Source organism: Budorcas taxicolor, chromosome 1 (genome assembly GCF_023091745.1).
Source record: "Budorcas taxicolor isolate Tak-1 chromosome 1, Takin1.1, whole genome shotgun sequence".
In the NCBI taxonomy this organism is placed as follows: domain Eukaryota; kingdom Metazoa; phylum Chordata; class Mammalia; order Artiodactyla; family Bovidae; genus Budorcas; species Budorcas taxicolor.
The window spans coordinates 178,036,562-178,058,882 of NC_068910.1; the positions used below are offsets into that span (position 1 = coordinate 178,036,562).

At 38.8% G+C, this 22,321-nt stretch overlaps 1 pseudogene; it reads right to left on the minus strand.

Annotated features, from left to right (window-relative positions):
• The window catches only part of LOC128053019 (14-3-3 protein eta-like), a 40,075-nt pseudogene extending 21,380 nt beyond the window's left edge, over positions 1-18,695 (minus strand).
• Between the last annotated feature and the right edge of the window lie 3,626 nt (positions 18,696-22,321).

The following is a 22,321-nucleotide window of genomic DNA, read 5'->3' on the forward strand; positions in this document are numbered from 1 at the left end:
TCCTGTAACTTTTATCACAGTATCATCACCCAGAGAACAAACCTAGGTGCTAGTTCCCTCACCTCTCACATCCCATCACTGACCTTGCTTTGCCAAATTTACTTCCTTAGAGTTTCTCAGGTCTTTCCCATCCCTGGAGCCCATCTCCAATCCTCTACAGTTGCTCCAGTTCATGACTCACAACTCTTGCCTGAGATTTGGTGACCACCGCCTAACTGCTTCTCTGACACCTTGCCATTTTCATATAAGACTCCCACTGAGCCACCTGTGTTTCTAAAATGTAAAATTGCTGTCCCTTGAAAGTTTTCAGTGGCTCTTAAAAGCCTACAAAGCTACAGATCAGCCTCTTCAACATGTAATATAAAACCTCCTATAAAACCTGATCTCTGTGAATCCATGCTATATTATGTGCCTTGTGTTTTGCATTTCAGCAATTATGATTTTTTTTTTTTTTTTTTGCCTTTGAGATTGTGTTTATGTTTCCTTGGCCTGGAGTTTATGTATTCCCCAAGTCTTCTGAATAACTATGTTATTCTTTAAGAGTCCATTAGGCATCTTTCTAAGGGAGACTTCTGGGATAAGATGAATTACACCTTGTATTCTCATAGCAGGGATGTACTATTGAACATAACGTAATGACATTATTTCAGGAGAAGGAAATGGCAACCCACTCCAGTATCCTTGCCTGGAGAATCCATGGACAGAGGAGCCTGGCAGGCTACAGTCCATGGGGTTGCAAGAGTTGGACACAAGTTAGCTACTGAACCACCACCAGACATTATTTTTCATAGGTCAATTCTGTTGCATTTTTAGGACTTGGACCTTGTTTTGATTCTATCTATTTCAATTAATCTTCACAAACGTACAACAAAATAGGTATTTTAATTATTATCATCACTTTACCTGTGAGAATTTGAAGTTTACAGAAGTTTAGTGACTTTCCTAAGCGAGCAAGTAACAGAGCCTGAACTTAAGCCCAGATCTGCTTGAGTTTTAACTATTATTCTATGCTAAGATGATGTTATAATGAGTTCAGTGTTTGCATATGGTATATACTCAGTGCAATTTAATATTATTAACCAAATGGATATTATCCATTTTTATATATTTAGTATATAACTTACTGTAAGTGTTCAATAAATATTTGTTTCTTTGAAATAAAAGATGATTGTTATCTTCTGAGTTGAATTAAATATTCCTTAAACAAAGATTTCTGTACTCCAAAAGCACTTAGTTTTTAATTTTTATAATAGTAATTTGAGTTTCATTACCGTGAGTCGTTCAAGTGTTTGTGCTTCTTATGACCATAAACTTAGGGTCAGAGAATATATGTATATCAGATTATTTGTCCAGATATCTTCCAAATGCTCTTTCCAGAATTAGATTAGAATTAGATTATCAAAGTGTAATATAATTTACATACATAGAGTTGTATAGATCTTCAGTATATAATGAATGATGACAAATGCAGGCACTTACCCCATCAAAAGATAGAACATTTTCATCAACCCCAAGAGTTTTTTTAATTCCTCTTTCAAATCAACTAGTGTCCCATCCAACATGGAACACCCATTTTCCCCCTTGGCTGTTTTAAGGATTTTCTCTTTTTTATTCATTGCCAGCAATTTAATTACTATAGGTCTCAGTGTGATTTTTGTTATGTTTAATCTGCTTGTAGTTTGTGAGTTTTCTTGGGTCTGTGTTTATATCGCAAATCAAATTTTGAAAATTCTTAGCCACTGTCCCTTCAAATATTTTTGTGCCCCACCCTGTCTCTTGACCTTTTCCTAAACGCCAATTACATATTTGTTAAACCATTTGATATTGTCTCATCGATCACTGAGGCTCTGTTCATCTTCAGTCTTTTTTCTTTGTATGTTTTTTGTGTTGTTTCTATCACCTGATCTTGAAATTCACTATTTTTCCCTTGTGTTGTATCTAATCTTCTGTTAAGTCCATCCAGTGATTTTTTATTTTATTGTATTTTTAGCTATAGAATTTCATTTGGTTCTTCTATATGGTTTCTATTTATTTATTCACAGTCTCTATCTTTTTCCTCCCTATGTTATTGCTGTTGTTCAGTTACTATGTCATGTCCCGCTCTGCAACCCATGGACTGTAGCACACCAGGCTTCCCTGTCCTTTACTATCTTTCAGAGTTTGCTCAAACTCATGTTCATTGTATCGATGATGCCATCCAACTGTCTCACCCTCTGTTGCCCCCTTCTCCTCCTCCCCTCAATTTTTCCCAGCATCAGGGTCTTTTCCAATGAGTTGGCTCATTCCTCCATATTCCTGGTTTATTTTCAATCTTTGAACATGAACATAGCTGTAACACTATTTTTCACTGTCCTTGTCTGTTAACACATTTGAATCACCTATGTAAATTATGGTTCTGTTTTTATTTCCTGATATGTCTCCTGAGTATAGGTCATGTTGTTCTGCATCTTTGCATGTCTACAAAGTTTTTACTGGATCCTAGATATTGCAAATGCAGTATTTGTGAAGGTCTAGATGTTCTTTCCTTCCTTGAAGTGTGTTGAGTTTTATGTCAGATATTTAATTTCTTTGAAGGTCAGTTTGATCCTACTGAGGCTTTCTCAAGCTATGCTCCAACAAGTTGAAAGTCAGTTTTGCTGAACTAGCCCTGCTCGTCAGCAGTTGTCTTTCTGGAGTCTCTTCAGAATCTCTTGAGTAAGATTCTTCACTCTGGTTGGTCAGAATTCAAATGTCTCTCATTTGAGAGACAACGGGCCCTATGCCAGTTTTGGTGGTGGGTCTGGTTAGAGCTCCAGGTATTTGTTCACTCTTACTAGCACTTCTTTGCCATTTTCATATAATCCCATCCTGGATGTATGGAACTTAGAATTCAGCTAAAGATCTAAAAGGGTTCAGGTTGATTTCTGGAGCTCTTTCTCTATGTGTCTCTCTTGTTGTCCCTCAGCTTAAGTGCCTGTCTCACCTCTGATCTCTGTCTCTTAATCTCAGTGAAACCACTTTGCTTTATTTCTGCCTTGTCCTCTTCTGTTCCAAAAGTGCCTTCATGAAGCAATCTGGGTCAGTTGTGGGGTTCCTCATATTGGCTTCCCTTTTCTCATGGATCAGAATCCTGTAATGCCTGTTTTCTGGTATATGAAAAAATTACATATTTTAACCAGTTCTCTAGTTGTTATAGCAGGAGCTATAATCCTGGATCAGTTAACTTCACTATGACTGAAATTGGGAGTCATTAAAATTAGATTACATTAGAAAAAGTAGCTGCTAATGTTATAACTTTATAGGCTCAGTAGATATTTTTGGCAGGCTAGAGAATCAAAGTATTACATTTTAAAGCACATTTTAAGGATATATTGATCACTTCATTCTTATTCTTAAAAAGACTTCTACAGTAGTTATTTTTTCTATACTCTCACCAAATACACCTTTGGTTGTGTTATTACATTCACAACCAAAGCATTCAACACACATTTTGATTGTGTTATTATTTGACAACAAAACTGTCAAAGGCTATTGCTCATTGGTGAGTCAGTGGCTTTCTGCAGATTTTATTTGTGCTAAACCTATTCCTCATTAATCATAAAAAATAGCTTGTGCAAAAATAAAATACTACCAAAGAGGGTATATTCAGGGTATATTGATGGACAGGATGCATCTTACTAAATTCATCCAGTCCACTGAGCTGTGATGAGCATCTCCCTTTATCTGGATGAGTGAGCACATGGTATGTCTCATTTGAAAACCAAAACAGTTCTCAGAAATTTATAGTAGCATGAAGTCATAGTTTAATAACGTCTTTTGACAATAAGCATGTCTATAAGAAAGAGCTTGAATTGACTAAGGAAGGATCTTTGGCAAAGATTTCAAAATGTTGCAATGACATTGGCCCTACTAGCAAGTTATTTTCAACTTTGTTGCCTCTCATGAAGAACTGAGCAGAAGATAGCTATGAAACCCAAAGAAAATGAATGACCTGAAATAGCTACTCTAGACTGTGACCCTGATCAAGTGATTGAGGTTAAAGAAAAGAAAAGAAAAACACTCTTTTTGAATCTGGGAAAAAATACGTAGTAGTAGTAAGTTTTGGAAATATAAATGCAATGTATAGAGTAGGTTTTATGGCCTGAAGTTACTTGGAGTTTAGAAGGCTTAGAGGAATAAAGTGTTGGTCTTACTCAATGGGCTTTGGAGGGTGAATGGTGGACACTATGAAAAGGGAAATATGTGCTTTCAGAGCTCTCTGCATAGCAGAACACAGAGGTGGAATATTGAAATTCATACCATGAGCAAACTTTTTTTTACTTTCAAATGTGTCTATGACTCTATCCAGTCCCCATTTTAACAAACTCTTGAGGGGACCGATTATTTTGAACCAAAGTGAAAGTGGAGTAATAGTTGAAATCTTGCTATATTCAGAGCTGGTAAACCAGCTGTCTGGGACAGCGAGAGGAAGCCCTTATTTGTGGTGCTTCTTGATTTTGGGGGTGCAAATATCCTTACCATGACAAAGTTTATATTTCCCAGATTTTAACAACTGGGTTAAAACTTGCTGAAACTTTTATAAGACCTATGGGCAGCTTCAGCACACCATTGGCTATATGATATGGTACAGCGCAAGAGAGGTTGTGATGATCTTAGTTTAGAATTCTGGCCCCATTTGTTTGTGAAGTATGACCTTGGGAGAATAACCTTTCTGGCTGTATCCAATAATTTGTGATTTACTAATATTACAAAGGGTTGTTGTGCAAATTGAATGAGGTAATGATTGAGTGCTCAATACAATTCCTGAAACATAATAAGCATTCAATAGTTGGTAGCTATTATTGACTATATGGAGTTTTGAGATATTACAATGCAGTTACAGAAGAGTAACTGCTTTTTTAATCTGAGGATTGAGAAAATAAAATACCTATTATGAATTCTGTAATTTTGGCAAAAATATTTTCATTATAAAATGAATAGATATAGCAGGCTTATCTACATTTGAAACATTATTTGTATTTATTCTTACTACAGAAAATGCTGGGATGCATATGGGTTTTTAGATATGTTGTGATAAATTAATGGTTTCCTAAGAGTCAAAGATTCGTAAGTTTGTAACCACTATACTAATAATTTTGCAGTGAAAGTTTGAGTGAGGCAAACGAGTCATCACCTGCAGAGGTGAGTGAACAAAGGAGTTGATACAGGTCCCTGGAGTTACTGCATGTTCACAAATGCAGTTTTCTAATCCAAACATCTAAGCACTTTTCTGTACTTGATGATGGAATTTCAAGTAAGACCCAATTTTAGGTAAATTGGACAGAACTGAATTTATTTTTCTAAGACTGTATAATGTTTCATGAGGGACAGTCCTTTTACTTCTGTTTTTCAGAACCGTATTCTTCTGAGGAAAATATCAATATATTTTTACCTATTGAAAAAAATACTGATGAAATTGGCTCATATAGTAGCTTTCTTAGAGTAGAAATGTCTCTTTGTCAGAATCCTTCAAGAGCTTTTGCGTTTTGAAGTTCACTCTATTATTATCATTAGATATTTTGTTCATTTAAGACTTAATCCAGAGAATACTCTGAATTTTTAACTCTCAGTTAATGTTTTGCTCCTTTAACAATGAAAATATCATGAAAATTTTATAAATGTATTTCAAAGAGTAGCATGAGAGTATTTCTAGAGCTCTTTATGGGGGCAGAAATAACAAGATCACCTTTTTATTTTGATGCTACTGTGCCAAGCCTATCAAAATACATATATTACACTGTAATTCATATTTAACAAATGGCTGTGATTATAGTTGAATTCAAGCCTATCAGAGGTAATAAGACTGCAGCTACAATAATTCAGGATAATACAGACAGCATCCATAGATTTCTCTAGCCTTCTACTTTTGTGCAATCGTAAAGCTTCCCAATTACACTGTTGGAAAATCAGTGAAAAATGCAAATGGATAAGAGGTTGTCAAGCAGTTGTGGGAACTGGCAAGAATAATAATGTTGGCAGTTCTGTAATCACCAAGCATACAAAAGCTGACAGGACAAGCACTTTCCTACCAATTGACTGAATGTATGTTATTGCTGCATGTCTTAAAAAGCACAGGTGACAAAACACCATTTTCTGAGCTGGACTTTTAAGCATTTTCAGTCTCATCATGATTTGCTGACTGGCAGAAAGAAAGAATGTTGTTTAATATTGAATTAGTTATTCCATAATCAGCTGTGTTGAATGCGTTATAAGGACACATTTCTTTTTCAGCAGAGGAGCAAACAATGCACAAAATATCCTACTAAAAACATTTTTTGGAGCCAATCTAACTTTCTCCATTGATTGGGCATTATCCAAGGAGCTCTGAGGACTGTTTCCCTGGATGGAAAGTTCTGATCACTTGGTGAGCTGGGTGCAGGACCTGGAGGCCTCCATAGCTGGATCACTCATCAGTGAGCCTCATATATTGGGTTGGCTGGAAAGTTCTTTTGGGTTAAGATTGCACAAAAACTCAAATGAACTTTTGGCCAACCCAATATAATGGAGGCAAAAAGGCAAGAAAGATAACTGAGGGGAAAGATGATTCTGTTGTCTGTCCAGTTGCCCAAGGTTTCGGTTTACCTGCCTCTAAATGACTTTTTTTTTTTAAGGGCCTATATTTGTTTCCTGAAGAGGGCATGGCAGCTCACTCTGGTATTCTTGCCTAGAGAATCCCATGGACAGAAGAGTCTGGCAGGTTACAGTTCATAGGGTCACAAAGAGTCAGACACGATTGAGGCAACTTAGCACCTTAGCATGTATCTGTTTCCCAGGGCTGCAATAAGAAAGTACTATACACTGGGTGGCTTAAAACAACTTAAGTTTGTTTCTTCACAGTTTTGGGGAAGTGAGAAGTCAAAGTGTTGGAAAGGCTATGTTCCCTGTGAAGTCTTCCAGGGAGGATGCCTCCTCGCCTCTTCCAGCTTTGGGTAGCCCCAGGTGAACTTTAGCTCGTGGCAATAGAACTCTACTTGCTGCTTCTGTCTTCACGTGGTCATTTTCCCTCTGTGTCTGTGTCTTCACAGAGTGTTCTCCTGTGTGTGTTTATGTGTGTGTCCAGTTTTCCCTTCTGTAAGGACTCCAGCTGTGTCCTGTTGGATTAGGGCTCACTCTGATCAGCTCATCTTAAATTTGATTATAACTGTCAAGATCATATTTCCAAATAAATTCATGTTCTCAGGGACCAGGAGCTAACATTTATATTTAGGGGACACAATTCAATTCACAGGACACTAGGGCACAGATTACTTCTTACGTTCTACACAAGAGAGTTAATTCAGTTATCGTAATAGCTAGGAGTATTCAATGGGCTTCCCAGGTGGCTCAGTGGTAAAAAACCCACCTGCCAATGCAGGAGACACAGGTTTGATTCTTGGGTCAGTAAGATCCCCTGGAGAAGGAAATGGCAACCCACTCCAGTATTCTTGCCTGAGAAATCCCATGGACTGAGAAACCTAGCTGGCTGCAGTCTACAGGGTCTCAGAGTCAGACATGACTAAGTGACTGAGCACATGAGTGCTCTAAGATATTTAAGACAAAAAATAAATTAATGGAGTGTGATTCATCATTCATCTAGCATTACAGGAGTTTATGAATGTTCTCTCTGCCAGACACACACTGGGCATGCCAATACAGTGATGAACAAAACAATGTGGTACTTGCCCTCATGGAGCTTGGAGTTTTGTATATTGGATAATATTCAGTTATTCAATATAAATAATATTCAGTTAATCAGAGTTGAGTTAAATCTAGTGAAGGGAAAGTTTGGGATGCTAGGAGAGCATATACTGAGAGGATTTGATGTAGTATGGAAAATCAAAAAAAGGTCTTTGAAAAGCAAGATAAGTATGGCAATAGTAGTAACAATAATAGAAAATAATGGTGCCAACATCAAATGGTGGACAGCAGGTTTTGGAGGGAAAATTGTGACTTTGATTGGATACCCTGAATCTGAGAGTAGAACTATAATTTCTGAGGTCTCCACTATAGTGGTAGCCTTTTAAACTGTGGCAGTGAGTGAGTTTGATGGGTAGAGAGAAAAGAGTATGAGTAGGATGAGGGCTTTACTGGGTTCCAAGGCTCTCCAGGATTTAAAGAGCAAGTAAAAAAGGAAAATGAAATTAGAAAAGTGACTGAGAAGAAGGAGGAGGTAAATTAGATGTGCCATAATGTGACAGAAGCCAAGGGGAGAGAGGATTTCAAGGCAGTAAACATGTCTAAGACTTCAAGTAAGATGAAAATTGAGTAGTGTTAATTATACTTAATAGTGTAAAAGTTATCAAAGCTCTTATCAAAAATAATCTTAGTGATGTGGAAAGGGCAATGCATGTATTGAATGAATGAACTGGTGAAATAAGGAAGCTGAAAAGTAAGAATTTTGTACCTACTTCAAGAAGTTTGACTTTGGGAGAAGTGAAGGTAGTGGCTAAAGGTAAGATGGAATCTTGGTGTGTGTGCATGTGTGTGTCTGTGTGGGCACACATGTGCACCTATTTTAAACAAATAATTTTGGTTTAGATCAAGCATAAATAGTCACAGTAAGGATTCAGTGAAGAGAGAGTTATTTAGGATAGAGACATCACCAGCTTAAGATTCTAGGAAGTTTAAAGGTGGTGGGATTTGTAACAGGTGGAAGGGTGAGGGAGCAGATTTGGGTCCAGGAATTTGAGAGAGTTTATATTTCATGGCTCCCGATTGTTTTGAGGGATAAAGTTAAAGTAACTTGCCTCAAGTGTAAGGAAGACAGACGTGCCAGTTTGTGGAGACTGAAATAGTCGTTGCAGAGGTAGAAGGTGGTCATAGAAATCCAAGTTTGAAAGCATGTTGGTTCAGACATCTTTGTCATTCTGTTTTCCAGATGTATTTCAAATGTCTGGGATGGGACTGGTGCATAGCCCACACTTCGCACATTGTTGAAAGAATGCTTTATGAATTTGAGGTTGCAAGGTGACCATTGCCTAAAGGCCGGAACACAGGAACAGACTTCTGTCTTTGTTTATATTTGACCTGAGTCCCTTTACACAAGTTAAAGACAGTTCTTAGCAGACTTAAAAGGGACTTCTGGCTTTAGGAATTTGAAATGGTGTGAAGAAATGTAGCCTATTCTGTACTGCAATTTATATCTGTAAGAAAAGATTACACACATTTTCAGCCTAGTTTTCTTCACTTATCTAAGTTCTTGCTCTCTTTCAATTTCTTCTTTGCTTTAAGGCATCTTTGACAAGAACACATCCACTTTGAGGGAGCTTTTGTCAAAGGATTACCACTTCTTTTTAAGAAATGCATGCACCTGAGAGAGATTTGTCATAAAATGAGTGGCAATTATTCTGTGTTTAGAATTAGTATTGGAAGTGGTAATGGCATGTTACTTCCATGATTTCCACATTCAGTTTAGTCTGTGCAACAAATGGCTTGAGTCAGTTTTGACAGAGTTTGCCACTTCTGATGGAAACTTGATAAGTGATTAGACAATATCAATTTTTTAGTGTTAAGCAACTCAACTCTCAATTCTGAAGTAAATATTCTTGTAATGCCACATATCCTGGTGGTACTACGTAGGCTTCTCTTTCAATGCTTATATTTTATTTTGGAAGTAAAATTAGAATAATCATATAGTAATTTTCATTCTTGATAATGATTTAATAACTTTGGATTCACAGAGAGAAAACCTACTAAAATTGTCCCAGGAGCATATATGTGAAGATGTCTGATATCTTGATTAATTCCTGCACTTAATTAATTCTTTCTGTCCCTTTTTCCAGTTTGCCTGTGTCCCTCTTTCTAATAGCAATTGAGACCCATCCTTTGACAATATATTTATAATTGATAGCACTTTCTTTTCCAGATTGCAGCACTGAAAATAAAATTTAAGTCATTTTATATTTTAAGTGTTCATCCCACAAAACCAGCAAATTCTCCAAAAGATGTAACATACCATCAGTGATAAAATGCTCTGAGTAAGGCTGTAAAATATATTTAATTATGAGAATCATGTTAGTAGCCTCATGATAGCTTTTATTTGATAGTTTAGAAAAATGCTATTCATCATCCAGAATCAACAGCTTTTAGAAAATTTTTTTCAATGCAGTTTGTTTTTTGCAAGGAATAATTTGTACATGAAATGCATTCCAGAATAGAGCTTAATTCCCTCTGAATGGCGTGAGTATAAGTGACTCATTATGGGCTAAGTGACAATTAATTCATTTTCATCATTCATCGATTCATTTCAACTTTGGTTAGGCAAATTAACCACCTGAGGTGCACCTGTTTGAATGCATGTGTTAGGCTTGCATATAAAGTAACTGTAGAAAAAAACAAACAAACCACCCCCCAAAACTTGTTTCTATATCCTCGGGGACAAGTAGAGTGCATCACAAGTGATAAGTGCTTGATAAACAGTTACCAAAAAAATTAAAATTTGCTCAAATTCCACTATTACTCATTTTAGGTGAAGTGCATATTTCTACCATGTATTATTTTACCATTTACTTTTCTGCTATCAAAACATCTACAGCAACTATTACTGAGATATTCTTCCATTAAGCATCTAATGTGTATTTAGAGTAGGTGTAGTATGCAAATAGTTCATCTAACTGTAAGAAGTGTGGAACCTATACCTACAGAGAAAACAGTTGTAAAATTCCAATGACTTTAGCGCCTAAGACTTGCTATGATCTATCCTCAAACTGCTGTGACTCCTAATGGTCAAAACAGAGCCTTGAACTGTTTTTAAAAACCATTACCCCCTTTTCAAAAGAACATCAATATGGTTATTGTAGAGATTCCATAGATAACAGGATGGGCCCCATCCAACATCTGGTTTGATGTCAAGACAGATGATGCCACACACATACCCAATTTATGAAATGATTTATTACTAAGCTCCCAGGCAGGTCTGAAATGACTTAGAGAGCAGGGAAAAGGAGTCTTAGAGTCTTAATGGATGTTAGGAGGTGGGGTCAGGATGAGGATTCGTTCCTGTGTGGTTTGAATCTTCCCATTGGTGCCCAAGGAAGGAACACCTGGCCTTTCTTAATTTGCACAGATTGGGGGTGAGGGGCAGGAGGAATAAAGGATTGGTGAAACTTAAAAGATGTCTGTGATCAAACATCAAAAATAGAACCAGGGTCTTTATTACAGAAGCCATTATGGGAAAGCAAAATCAGAATTTGGGAGTGTCGATTTTCATCTTTGGATCATTTTAAATGATCTATTTCTTGGAGGAAATCAAGAAATCATTTCCTTTTGCGTCTTTAAGGCCTCACAGGTTGTGATTAACCCTGGGCCACCGCTTTCCCTTCTAACCGTTGTTTCTATCATTTTACTTCCTGGAACCAAGTGCTGGCCATATGGAATCATGGGTCAGCTCACCAACTCTGGATCTTTGCTCTTGCTCTTCTCTTGTCCTGGACATCTTTCCCACCTCATTTGCAGGTATATGTCTTATCCACTCTTCAAGCTCAGTTAGAGGCTTGAACCTTTTTCTGGTTGCGTCTCTTGGAAGAAATCACTGCTTCTTCTAAAGCCCCAAAGCATATTTGGTTTGCTCTGATAGCACTTGCCACTTTCTAGCTGGTCTCTGAAAGTGCCTGAAGATTGGGATCGAAGAGATGGATTGCTTTTTCTATCTTCTGCACTTTCTCAAAAGATATATGTTCTAAGAGGGCAGGAATTTTGTTTTGCTCATTCTTTTCCCTTAACACTTAGAACAGTGTTCACTATATACTATTTTGTAAATAAATAATAGATAATATTTAGTGAATAAATAAAAGTAAAATTCATAAAGGCTCTCTGACTCAAACTTCTATTAGATTCTTATATTGCTTTGTTATGCACTGCTTAAATAAAAGGAAAAGGCAGATTTTGTTGAGAGTTTAGCATTTCAACTGGTTGAGTTGGCAGTTGAACTAATTTAAAAGGAAAAATCAATACTGAACCAAATATTCACAACTGGGCATCTCAGATATGGATCTATAACAGAGAATCTAGCATTTTCAGAAATTGAGATAGATTTTGATTGAAACAGGGAGTGTTAAATAACCTGTGATCACTGAGAAGGTACTTGGCAAGCACAGACATTTGCTTTTGCCCTGTTTTCAGAGATTTATGCTAAATCTGTTCTTTTTATCACAGCTGTAGGCAAAATTAGCAGATGCTGAGAGGCTGGCTTTGTCAAGCTGTGCACAAACTCCCCTTAGCCATACTTGTACATACAGCATTCACTGGAGGCCAACCTAAGACAGGTTGTAAGACAAGAAGTGATCTCAATTACTGGTATTGTGAACATTTAATGATATCAGGTGGGCCAGTCTGAGTGAGGGAGGTCTAATGAGGAAGGAGAAATCAAGAATGAATACTTCCAAAGTCTGGCCTCTAAATTGGGAGATTGGAAATGACATATACACACTAACATATATAAAACAGATATTAATAATAAGAACCTACTGTATAGAACTCTACTCAATACTCTATAATGACCTATATGGGAAAAGAACCTGAAAAAGAGTGAATATAGGTATATGTATAACTGATTCAATTTGTTGTACACCTGAAACTAACACAACATTGTAAATAAACTATACTATAATAAAAATTAAAAATGAAATTATAAGAGTAAAAACTTGAAGTTCAAAGAAAAAATAAGCTTGGCCTCAGTGTTCAAGGAGTAACTCTTCTCCAAGCAAATGTGACCCAAACACAGTCTGCAGAAGGTTGTGGTATCTGAACTCACATACGCACTCCTCAAACTAAAGGTGTCAAATTCCAACATCAAAATCCCTAGGTAAATAGGATTTCAACTGATGGTTGGTTGGTTGTTTTAAAGACGTTTCCTTGCCTTTCTACTCCCGGTATCTCTCTTCATATTCAGGAACATAGTCCATGCTCTTCATTCTTAGATTGTGGATGCCACAATGGAAAAGACGAAAGAGAAGGATACCTGATTACAAAACGAGTTGAGCAATAGGACTAGGAGGTCTGGAAAGTTAATTACTAACGAGCCTGGGGCAGATTGTATTTTTCGCTCCTTGAACATGCACTAGTCTTGTGATTTGCTTTGAGGAAAGGGACACTGTGTAATTCAGAGTCCGGGGCTCAACAGGTCTTACAGCTTCTGCCTTTGCCCTCCTAGCTGCTGCCCTGAAACTTCTATGTAAGAAGCCAGCCTAGTTTACTGGAAGGTGAGAGGTCATGTGATTGGTTGACTCTCTGCACATTAGAGAAGTCAGCTTAGATAGACCTTTTGTTTCAACTGAAGGCAGCTGTGTGAGTGAGTGCAGGTGAAGCCAGTAGAGGAACCACCTAGCCAACTCACAGATTAGTGAGAAATTATAAATCATGTTGTTTTGAGTCACTTAGCTTTGGGAAGATTTTGTTACATGACTAAAGATAACTGATGCACAGCTTGATTGTGAATTTCAATTGTTTTTTAGTCTACAGGGCAGTCTTAATTATTTCTTTCCACTTTCCAACTTTTTTAGGTTTTTAAAAGCAAAAAAATTTCAATATCTTTAAATGTTATATACCTCTGAAAGGTCATTTGTTCATTCATTTATACTCACTTTGGTGTTCTTCAAGTATCGTATACGTGTTAGGAAGTAGCAAGCTGAGACTCTAGAGGTAGGTGGACACTAGACCCATGCTTTTCAATTCAGTATGGGCTGACAGTTAAAAATGAAATAGAATAGATATCAAAATTACACATAGTAAAGGTAAGTATGGTTTCAGTTATTAAAACATATGTGTATACTGAGTCATAGTATGAATGTTTTTTTTACCTTATTAAAAAAAAGTTTAAAAGCCACTGGACAAGATCATGGAAAGCATCACACAGTTTCCTAAAAACTTAGATTTTTTCCCAATAGTCTGCAGTGTCATTGAAGAGATTCAGGCAGGTTTATGTTTGAGTTTTAGACTGATTGTGCTGGAGGCTGTGTGATAGATCTGTTTGAAGGAGGAATGACAGAAGTAGAAAAATTAGAAGTCTAGGCTGAAACAGAGGTAAGCAGAGAGACTTTCTTTTAACAAGGATTTACTACATTTGGAGAGAAAAGGGTAGATTTGAGAAATGTTTAAGAATTTAGATCAGAAAAAATCTGAGGTCAATTGGATATGGTGGTGTAGGGAAGGAAGGAATCAAGGAATTTGCGGGTTCTGACAGATATATGGGAAATAATGTTAGGAAAGGCATCAAGAATCTAGAAAAATGGTACAGATGAGCCTATTTGCAGGGCAGGAATCAAGACAAATGCATAGGAAGTGGATGTGTGGATACCAGGAGGTGGGTAGTGGGATGAATAGGGAGCCTGGGATTGATGTGCACTGCCATGTGCAAAACAGATAGCTAGTGGGAACCAGTGTATAGCACAGCGGGCGCTGCTCAGTGCTCTGTAGTGACCTAGATGAGTGGGATGGAGTGGGGAGGGAGGCCCATGAGGGAGGGGATATATGTATACACATGGCTGATTCACTTTGTTGTATAGCAGAAACTAACACATAAAGCAACTATATTCCAATTAAAAAAAAAAAAGAAAGGCATCAAGGATGATACAGAGTTCTATCTTGTTTGAATGGCATAGCCACAAACAAGGATAAATAATGTAGGGATAAGACCAACATCTGTATTGGAGGTTTTACTAATTAATTTAGTTTGGAGCATGGCAAGACTGTGCTGTCTGCAGGACATTCAAATAACAGGTAGCTAGATAAACGAGTTTGAAGCTGGAGAAACAGATGTGAGCATCATTCAATGGTAATTGAAATCAAGATGGTAGATATGTAAAGAGACTATAAAGGGAGAAAAATGGGCCCAAGGAAAGAACTTTTAAATACTGGGGAAACCCTTGAGTAGTCAAAATAAAAGAAGGTCAGAATGATGGCCGGAGAAGAAGGCCAGATCCTTCAGTGTACCAGAAATCAAGGGAAGGAGGGTGGGTTTAACAGTGTCAAGTGAAGCAGAGAGATCCAGGAAACTAAAAATATTCTTTAGGTAAGTAGGGAATCATTTATATCAGTGCAGGGGTGGGGGAAGGAGCAGGTGATGGTTCAATTAGTAGAAAAAGAAAGGATGTCTGGATGAAATGAAAAGGTGAGCATCTTCCCCAACCTCCCTCGCATGAAAGTGAAAGTGAAAGTTTTCAGTTGTAACGGACTCTTTGCAATCTCATGGACTTTACAGTCCATGGAATTTCTAGGCCAGAATACTGAAGTGGGTAGCCCTTCCCTTCTCCAGAGCCTGAGCTCATTCTATTCATTGCTTCTTCATTAGCATAATTCAGGCCTCCACTGCCTCTTGCCTGGTACTCTTTCCCCACTGCTTGCTGTACAGACCTTGTGATTTAAAGAATCATAAGAACTGTGACAAGTAGAATGAAAATAATATATGAGTTACTTTTACAGCAGTTAAGTGAGTACTCTGCCTGTTATGATGCCTACTATGATACAGAGCTGATGGTAACATGGTAGCAGGAACATTTAACCTTTTCTGAGAGGTTTAAAAAACTTCCCAGAGAATGTGTTATTTGAACTGAATGTTGAAGAATGAGTGGGTTTTTCTCGGAGGATCAGGACATTTGAAGTAGAAGGGAAGGCGTGTGCAAGAGGAACAACAGAGCACATGGCCAGAAGGTAGGTGGGTGTCTTAGTCTTCTTGGGCTGCCGCAACAGACTGGGTGGCTCAACCAGGAGAAATCTATTTGTCAGAGTTCTGGGGGATGGGAATCCAAGGTCAAGTACCAGCATAATCAGACTCTGGTGAGTTTTCTTTTCCTTCCTTGCAGATGGCTGCCCTCTTGCTGTGTTCTCACTGGGTGGAAAGAGAGAAAGAGCTCTTTACTTCTCATTAGAACACTACCTCCATCATGAGGGCATCACCCTCATGACATCATCAAAACCCAATATCTCCCTCACAGCCCCATCTCCAAATAGCATCACATCAAGGGTTAGGGCTTCAATACATGACTCTTGGAGGGACACATTTTGGTCTACAACACTCTGCCTCCCCCTAAAATTCATGTCCTTCCTTGGATGCAAAGTACATTCATTCAACCCCAACAGCTCCCAGAGTCCCAGATCATCAACTCTAAAGTCTAAGGTCTAAAGTCTCATTTAAATAACATCTAAAGCAGGCACGGGTGAAACTCAATGCAAAGTTCATCCTGAGGCAAAATTCTCTCCAGCTGTAAACCTGTGCAAGATGTGTTTTGAAATCCATTTTCCAATGTGTATGTGTGTGTGTGTGTGTGTGTGTGTGTGGCGGGTAGTTTAAGGGTAGAGTGCCACAAGGCTGCCCCCCACTACACCTTCAGATGCTAGTAACAAGCCCAGGTTATTAACTGTAATGTTAGCCTGCTCACTGGCTACAGATTAGAGGTTTCATGACCCCCTCCCTAGACTTCAGATGAAGTTTACCAGTTCAGGTTGTTACCTGTACTTATGACTAAAGTGAAAGCAACTAAAGTGTTAGGAACTTAGTCATGTCTGACTTTTTGTGACCCCGTGAACCCCCACAATGGTATTCTTCAGGCAAGAATGCTGGAGTGGGTTGTCATTCCCTTCTCCAGGGGATCTTCCCAACCCAGGAATTGAACCCAGGAACTTATGACTGACTGACTATAAATCAGAGGTTTCCACAATCCCCTCTCTTTTGGTTTAATTAATTTGCTAGTGGGGCTTATGAAACTCAAAAAGAACATTTTACTTACTATATTGCTAGTTTATTATATCAAGGGTGCATGCATGCATGCTAAGTTGCTTCAATTGTGCCTGACTGTGTGTGACCCCATGAACTGTAGCCCCCAGGTTCCTCTGTCCCTGGGGATCCTCCAGCCAAGAATACTGGAGTGGGTTGTCATGCCCTCCTCCAGGGGATTTCCCAACCCAGGGATTGAACCGTGTCTCTTATATGTCCTGCATTACCAGGCAGTTTCTTTACCACTCACGCCACTTGGGAAGCCCCAGTTTATTATAAAAGGATGTAATTTAGGATGGGGGAGATGGGAGAGATTATCCAGATAGGGGAGATGTGTAAGGCAAAGTATGTGAGAAAGGGAAGGGGCCCCCAGGTGTGTCATTTTCCCCAAATCTCCATGTGATCACCAACCAAGGACCTCTCTGGACTCTGTCCTTTAGAGTTTTGATGGCTTCATTACATGGGCATCATGTAATGACAAAGAGACAATACTTTGTCAACAAAGGTCCGTCTAGTCAAGGCTATGGTTTTTCCAGTAGGCATGTATGGATGTGAGAGTTGTACCATAAAGAAAGCTGAGCGCCAAAGAATTGATGCCTTTGAACTGTGGTGTTGGAGAAGACTCTTGAGAGTCCCTCGGACTGCAATGAGATCCAACCAGTCCATTCTGAAGGAGATCAGCCCTGGGATTTCTTTTGAAGAAATGATGCTAAAGCTGAAACTCCAGTACTTTGGCCACCTCACGCGAAGAGTTGACTCGTTGGAAAAGACCCTGATGCTGGGAAAGATTGAGGGCAGGAGAAGGGGACGACAGAGGATGAGATGGTTGGATGGCAGCACCAACTCAATGGACATGAGTTTGAGTAAGCTCCAGGAGTTGGTGATGGACAGGGAGACCTGACATACTGCTGTTCATGGGGTCACAAAGAGTCAGACATGACTGAGCAACTGAACTGAACTTACATGGGCATGATTAATCATTGGTGATTGATTTAACCTGCAGCTCCTCTTCTCTCCCTGGAAAACCATGGGGTGGGATTCAAAGTTCTACCCTCTACCATGGTGTTGGTTTCACTGGTAACCAACCACAATCTTTAGGTGTGAGTGTGATCCAAAAGCCACCTCACTAAGGTAGCAAGAAACAACTCTATCACTTTTACACAGATAATTCTGAGAATTTTAGTAGCTCTGTGCCAGAAATGGGGATCAGTTCAGTTCAGTTCAATTCAGTCACTTAGTCGTGTCCAACTCCTTGCAACGCCATGAATTGCAGCACGCCAGGCCTCCCTGTCCATCACCAACTCCCAGAGTTCACTCAGACTCACGTCCATCAAGTCCGTGATACCATCCAGCCATCTCGTGCTCTGTCCTCCCCTTCTCCTCCCACCCCCAATCCCTCCCAGCATCAGAGTCTTTTCCAATGAATCAACTTTTTGCATGAGGTGGCCAAAGTATTGGAGTTTCAGCTTTAGCATCAGTCCTTCCAAAGAACACCCAGGACTGATCTCCCTTAGAATGGACTGGTTGGATCTTCTTGCAGTCCAAGGGACTCTCAAGAGTCTTCTCCAACACCACAGTTCAAAAGCATCAATTCTTCGGTGCTCAGCTTTCTTCATATATATATATATATCCTAGTATAAATCACAACATCACACTGCGGAACCTGACAGATTTTGTGTCCCCAAAGTATGATGGTAAGACAGCATTGGATAAACATTTCCAGTCCAAAAGGGAGAAATCAGGAAGAAGAAACAGGGAGGGGTCCCAAGCAATCCAGTACCCAGCAAGGTAAACTGCATCAGATCCCAAGACTCAGGATTTAGCCCCTTTAGTTTAATGACCCACCTTCCAGATCCATTAGAGCAGGAGTCCAGCTCTCATGGCACTGCTGCCCGAGGGTTGCACCGCTGAAAGCTTTGCTGGGCAGAGATGTTATCCCAAAGGCTCCAGGTAGCTCTGTCCTCTTGGCTCTGGAAGACCCCTGCCTCATAGCACTGGTTAGAATTCCCTGTCTTTATCGTCTTTAATCCAAGCTGGCAATGTCAATGCTCAGATAATCCCACAATCTCATTCAGTTCAGTCCCTCAATCCTGTCCAACTCTTTTCCTGTCCATGGACTGCAGCACGCCAGGCTTCCCTGTCCATCGCCAGCTCCCAGAGCTTGCTCAAATCCATGTCCATCAAATCAGTGATGCCATCCAACCATCTCATCCTCTGTCATCCCCTTCTCCTCCTGCCTTCAATCTTTCCCAGCATCGGGGTCTTCCAATGAGTTGTATAAAAATTTCTTTATTGTGTGATAATCCAGCCCTTGGTGTTCTCTTCTGAAAATGGTGTGTTTTTTTTGTTTTTTTGTTTTTTTTCAATATGGCCAGGATGAATACTATCTAAATCTTAAAGTTTTGGTTCATTTTTGATGAACAATTCATTATTAATTTCTTCTCTCTTCCTGATTTTTACAATCACTCAGGAGGAATCAACTTTAATACTTTGCTTAGAAATCTTCTTACCTAAATATCCAATTTCATCATTTGCAAGTTTTGCCTTCCGCATAACACTGGAACATGAACACAGTTCAGCCAAATTCTTAGAATTGCCCTCCCTCCAATTTCCAGTAACATGTTTCTATCTGAGACCTTGTTACTGAGTCCAAGCTTGTACTGCTCACTGCACCCGCAGGCCAGGAAATTGAGAGACAGGTTGCTGGAGCAAGGACTAGTGACTTTACTTAGAAAGCCAGCAGACCAAGAAAATGGTGGACTGGTGTCCCAAAGAACTGTCTTCTCCAAGTTAGAATTCAGCCTTCTTTTATACTATGAAGTGAAAGTGTTAGTTGCTCAGTCATGTCTGACTCTTTGTGACCTCACTGACTGTAGCCTGCCAGGCTCTTCTGTCCATGGAATTCTCCAGGCAAGAATATTGGAGTGGGTAGCCATTCCCTACATCAGGGGATCTTCCTGACTCAGGGATCAAACCTGGGTCTCCTGCATTGTAGGCAGATTCTTTACCTTCTGAGCCACCAGGGAAGCCCTTTTTTTTAATACTAAAAAGGGAGAGAGTAAATCCCTGGTTCTGACCAGACTCAGAAGGGGATGTGCTAATTTCTTCCTTCCTGCCCCCAGGATGTTTTTTTTTTTTTCTTTTTCTGTGAGCTACACAAAGATATGTTAGCTTAAAGTTTATCACCTGGGAGTCAGGGTTCCCAGAGATGGGCCATTATGTATAATTTACACTTATAATTTTGGCATTGTCCCTTTAAAGTTTCTTTCCTATCACAACCTCACCAGAAATGGCCTCTAATGTCCATATTTTTATACCATTCTGTTAATAATTATTTGTATATTCTCTAAGAAGATGGAAACTTTCCCTCCAGGTCTCTTCTCTCCTTATTATGGGTCCTCAAAAATTAAACTTTAAAACTCCCTTCATAGCAACGTTGGCTTCTTCTAGTATGCATCTCAAAGCTCTTCCAGACTCTACTCATTACCAGTTCCAAATCTACGACCCCATTTGTAGGCGTTTCTTATAGCAGCACCCCACTTCTCCATACCAAGATCTGTCTTACTGTGGGAACCAGTAATATATGAAGAGATTTTCTATAAGGAGTTGACTCACACAGATTTAAAGGCTGAGAAGTCCCAGGATCTGCAGTTAGCAAGCTGAAAACCAAGGAGAATCAATGGTATGGCTGTAGTCTAGGGCCAAACCTAAGAATAAAGAGAGCCAATGATTTAATTCCAGTCCAAGTCCAAATCCAATGGCAGAAGAAGACCAATGTCCTAACTCAAAAACATTCAGGAAGAGAGAGCACATTCTCTCTTATTCTGTCTTTTCTTTCTATGCAAGCCTTCAAGGATTGGCTGCAGACCATCAAGAAGAGCAATCTGCTTTATTCTACTTATTCCAATGTTAATCCCATCTAGCAATACCCTCACAGACACACCCAGAATAATGTTTAACCAAATATCTGGGCACCCCATGTCCCAGACAAGCTAACACATAAAATTAATCATCACAGTGTGAATGGAAGAGCTCCTGGGGATTGAAGTTGGATGGGCAGAGTTGGAGCCATTTAAGAGCCTACCTGGTGAGCCTTCTAAGGCTTTTTGTTCTCTTTTTGCTAATAAGAAAGCATTTAAGAGTATTTTAGCAGCAAGGACATATGATCAGAACTGTGTTTTCATTTCTTATTAATATTGATGATGGTGATATAAATTTTTTCAGAAATTCACACAAGAGACCCAGAAGTCTGGTTAAGACACAGCAATATTTAGAGGCAATCTAGATTCTCATCCCCAACTTCAGCACTTATTATCGATGTGAGTTTGTCAAGTTACTTAACCTCTTTCTAAGTCTCAGTTCTTCCATCAGTAATAGAGAAACTACACAGAGTCCTGTGAATCAAATGCTATCACAACTAAAATAACTGGGAAAAAGTACCTTTGCCCAGATGTTAGATCTCCTACCCTCTCTGTGGACACAGTCAACCTAGATTCGCTGCCTACATCAGAGCATATTTTCATCAGTAAAGGAAGCAGTATTAAGAAATTATATTTTTGTGTTTGGAATCTCATTTTATTATTTATTAAAAAAGAGAGTTGACTGATAGAAGCAAGTGGACTGCTTTGTGTTTTATTATAAAAAATTTCAAATATGCACAGGAGAGAGTATAGTTCATGAACTTTTATTTACACATCACAGACTATCAAGATTTTTGCACACATGCTTTATTGATGGCTTTCTGTGAAGTATTTTAAGCACCCAGACATCACACACACCATAGTGTACCCTAAAAATATGGGTATATTTCTGCATAACTAAAATGCATTATCACACCTACCAACACTAAGTAAATATTCACGTGTTCTCAACAATAATGATAGTTCGGTGTGCTTTTCAAACTATTCACATTATGTGCTAAGTTATTTCAGTCATGTCTGACTCTTTGCGACACTATGGACTGTAGCCCTCCAGGCTCCTCTGTCCATGGAATTCTTCAGGCAAGAATACTGGAGTGGGTTGCCATGCCCTCTTCCAGGGGATCTTCTTGACCCAGGGACTGAACCCATGTCTCTTAAGTCTCCTGCATTGGCAGGCAGTTTCTTTACTACTAGAGCCACCTGGGAAGCTCCATTCATCTTATAGGGGCTTCATTAATGAAGGCACAGAAATTGATGGACAAAAAATAATCTATCATTTCTAAATATATGCATAATCTTAGCAGTCCCTACAAAAAGAGCTGTTCAGTTAGATTGGCTTATAATTTGAAATACAGGGTTTAGTGTGAGTTAATAATATTCACACAAAGACTTGTGCTATTGATGATGATGACAGTTTAAATCTGACAAATCAATACTAATGCAAAAGTAGAAGCCACAGGGAAGGCTTCAGAACATTACCAGCAGGCTAGCTTTCCTTGTTTTCTCTGTAAAAGCTTGTATTTTACCTTAATTAAAAAGCCATTGACATTCAATTCAGTGATGTGTGTGTATATGTGTGACAGAATATGTATATATGTGTGTGTATACATATATATATACACTCTCTTTTTAAGTGAAGTTATTGGAAAGCAATGACTTTCTTCATAAATTAGAATAACAAAGCCTTATTGTTGAA